At 36.4% G+C, this 4,122-nt stretch overlaps 1 non-coding gene across 1 annotated transcript; it reads left to right on the top strand.

The window, feature by feature from the left end:
• The first annotated feature begins 3,180 nt into the window (after positions 1 to 3,180).
• Positions 3,181 to 3,248, top strand: LOC147916108 (small nucleolar RNA SNORD77). The gene has a single exon (XR_015553525.1). It is a non-coding gene; the product is annotated as a small nucleolar RNA SNORD77 (small nucleolar RNA).
• Positions 3,249 to 4,122: the final 874 nt, after the last annotated feature.

The following is a 4,122-nucleotide window of genomic DNA, read 5'->3' as shown; positions in this document are numbered from 1 at the left end:
TATAACTTGCCTTTCTAGCTGTCTGTACTGTACACCTGACTGCCACTCACCATCCCTGATCCTTCGTCCCCTTACACATGCCACTGGGCACTCTCACTCTCTTACTGCCATGGCCCATCCACATCGATTTTCCATAGAGAATGATCCAGTTCTGTGACTTTCTAGCCTCTCTCTTACAAAAACTACAAATACTGCTTTCCATTACTACTTACCATAAGCTCAGAATATTGATAAAGTAACCTTTGCTAAATTGAGATATACAGAAATACAAGCTATTTTTACTCACTTTATTAATAGCTGAATACTACATAATATGTTTCTCTTCCACAGCGGGCGTTCTTATTTTAACAAAGGAAAAGTGTTAACTCAAATAACGAATCACTGATAGTGGGATTTTAAGTAGCGTTTTTCAGCCAGGAACAGGGGAGGTGAAATTCAAACCACATCTGATAGAGATAATCCACTTTATATTAAGGTGTAACATTTCTAAAAAACAGCCGTGGGAATAAATATCAATCATTTATCATATCATGAATCACTGACAGACTATATGACTAATCATAGGGTGGAATTTTAAGATAAATCAATAAAGATACGTATATCTTTTCATATAAGTCTTTGCACAATTGTGTCTATACAGGCTATACACATGCATGCAGACACACAGGCATACAGGCACACATGTAAACATGTACATCCCTATATTTATTTTGGCCCCAGCCTGTCTGTTCATTATTTTCAACCATTTATGTTCTAAAGCAAGTCAGTCAATTGCATTGACTATACCGTGATTTAATTAAGTCATTGTGTTGGCTAAAAATAGCCAACCAAGTCCAATTTTCTCACATTGTCTAAACTCAGCTATTACATTTATAGGATTATTAAACTTCTATGGATATATAAAAGGGTCATCTGTATATAAATTTTACAAATTGCTTGAGATTATTTGACAAATACATTATCACTTGAAAATTTACTTTAAATGGGATTTCAAACATTCATTTGAAAGAACAAGAGATTAATAAAACCAAAATTAATTAAAGAGAAGATGATTAAATAACATATGAGTTACAAACTCTGAACAGTTGACTCTTCTTTATGAATGAATTGTCATGTGAGGTAGTCTAATGAATAACATGTAAGAGTTTGCTTAAAAAGCACAAATAATTTTTAAAAATTAACTGTTGAAAAATAATTTTAAATAATTAAAATAATCTTTAGGACATTGCATATTTGAGGTGGCATAATTTTATATATTGGACCAGTGGGAAATCAAAATTTGGCCACCTCAAAATACATCTCTTTACCTTGATTATTTTCTCTGACAGACATTTGACCTCCCCCACTAACTGCCTAAAAGAATTTAACTCTGGGCATGGACAGACTGGCAGGGTCCTCACTAAGCCCATTCTTATCAAAGATCTGTTTACCAAACATTTACGTTTGTAAAGGTATCTCCTCTGTGTACTGGGAAGAGGGAGGGATGAACTTATCTCTGGAAACTCTATCAGGACAGAAGGAGAGGACTTAAATCTACACACCCTTGATTGCTGTGCTTTCCAGTAATCTCCCAGAGCTGTCTCCTCCCCAACCCCCAACATCCTCCTTTGTCTACATGAATATGCTATTTAAGGTGAAAACCTTTGCCATTTTGTTGAGAAACTCAGTTTCCCTGGTTTCTCACGTGTATATGTTATTAAACTTGGTATTATTTTCTCCTGCTAGTGTGTCTTTTAATTATTTGGCCAGCCATAAGAACTTAAGGGAAAGTGTAGAGGGGGATTCTCCCTCTTCCCTAACAGACCCCTTTGTTCCTTTTTTTAATTGACCTAATGGACTTTCAGAGGCATATTCTCAGCATCTTTGGGCATCAGTATAATCAAAAGGGATACATAAAAGCTGTTAATTGAGTGATTAGATATGTTAGATAGTTTACAATTAAATTGATGAAGATTCATTCTTACACCTTAGGGAGCTTAGCGTCAAATTTATAAAATTACAATTATTTTCTTCTAATGTGACAGCTCATGTGTTCTAGAGAAGAAAGGATTAAGACACCTCATCTAACTCCATGCCTGGAACATAGCTATAGTCACAAATTAATGTAGAGTGTGGTATAACACTAACCTGGTCCAACTCCCCTCAAATTTGTGTCCCCACTGCCTAAAAGTCCACTGTTAGAGATTTGCTTCCTTACATAGTGAGCAACAAAAAGTAATATACTGATAGAAAAAGTGACCTTCACCTGGTCAACGAGAAGTGCAGAGGTGAAAAATTATTCTACTTTCACACATTTTACTTTATAGTATGGGAGGTGGAACCGACACTGCAAAAATAAATAAATGTATTATGTGTGAGATAAGGTGATTTGAAGGGAAAAAACAACAGTGGACTGAAATAAGAGCTGTCAGCTGGGTGATGTGTTGAAATTTTAGATAGATTTGTCAGAGGAGGCCTCACTGAAAGAAGGTGATACTGCAGCAAAGAATTAAAGGAGACAATCAAATGAGCCATGTGAATATCCAGAAGAATAAATTTCCTGGTAGAAAAAGCAGCAAGAAAAAGTTCCTGAAACAGGAGCAGATCTGACAGGACAAGGAGGCCAGTGGAGCCGAGTAGGCAGCAGGAAGTATAGTAGGAGACGGGGTTAGAGTGGTACCCAGAGTGGGAGGGGTTTTACAAGCCATGGTAAAGACTTAGGCTTGAAGTCCAATTGAATTAGGGAACCATTCGAGGTTTTAAAAAGAAAACTGAAATCTAACATACATTTTAATAGGATCACTCCAATTACCACGTTGAAAGTACAGTATAAGAGGGATGGAGAAGAAAGTACAGAGATCAGAGAGGAGTCTTGGTGATAATTCAGGCAGGAGATTATGCTCCTTGGACTACCATAGCTGCATTGATGACTTGAAAAGGATCAAGAATAATTCCATGGACTTTGGCTTGTTCATTGAAAAGATGGAATTGCCATCAACTGAGATGGAGAATGCTAGTTTTATGGCAGGAGGAATATCAAGACTTCAACTTTGGACACGACAATTTTCAAATATCATATAAGCCATCTAAATGGGAGATTTGTGTAGGCAAATCTGTTTCAGAAATTCAGGGCAAGGTCCAGACTAGAAATATATATTTATGAGTTATCAATATATAGATGTTATTTAAAATCATGAGACTGTACTATGATGGTTGCATAGTTCAGCAGATTGAATCACGAAGAGATAAACCATTTGTCTGATGTATCTGGGAAAAAAAAAAAATCATGAGACTGAATGAGATCATCAAAGGGGAGTGTCAATAGAGAAAAAAAGGTTCAAGGAGAGAGCCTTGGACATTCTGACATTAAAAGTTTGGGGATCTGAAGAGAAACTTGCAAAAGGGATTAGGAGGAGGAGCCAATGAACCAGGAAACCAAAAAGAGAGTACAATGAACTCTGCATTTCTGAGGACACAGTGGAAAGGTTTAAGGAGTGTCGATGCAAAATAACCAATAACCATTCTATAGATAAGAGAAATATGGTGAGTTTACTTGAGCCAGAGTGAGGATTATAACCTGGGAAGGCGTTAGAAAGCTTTCTGGAGAAGCATGGTTTTCAGTACAGTCTTATATCTTTTTAGAACAAAGAACATACATTAAACACACGCAGGATACGTTTTCATCAAAATTTCAAAGAGGTATTCAGTTGCAAATTAGCAGGTCAACATGACCCTGATTGCAGGAAAGGGACTAATCTGGGCGTTACCAATAGGGTATTACCAATAGCCTTTATGAGCGGAAGGATGCATTCCTATCTTAAGAGAGTGCATTCTTTACTTTCATGGTTAAGCAGATGTACAATGTATGTTTGATAGACCATAAGTCAGGCTTTTTAGTTCAAGTCAAATCAGTTTTGAACCCAAATAGTTACCACATATACCTCAATATGTGAGAATCTCTTCTCAGGAGGTGAAAAGGGTTAGAAGAGGGAGACAAAATAACAAGAGGAAAGCCACATGAATAAAAAGTTTCAAAAGGAATGGATGATCTGTTTTGTCAAATGCTGCTGAGAGGTCAAGAAGATGAAGAATGGATTTAATTGATGACCTTGATAAAATCAATTTTTATGGAGATGTCTTGAG

This window comes from Ceratotherium simum, chromosome 10 (assembly GCF_057802395.1).
Source record: "Ceratotherium simum simum isolate JZ-2026a chromosome 10, ASM5780239v1, whole genome shotgun sequence".
Classification (NCBI taxonomy): Eukaryota; Metazoa; Chordata; class Mammalia; order Perissodactyla; family Rhinocerotidae; genus Ceratotherium; species Ceratotherium simum.
Note: the sequence above shows the minus strand (reverse complement) of the source record. Positions and strands in the feature narration are given on the sequence as shown.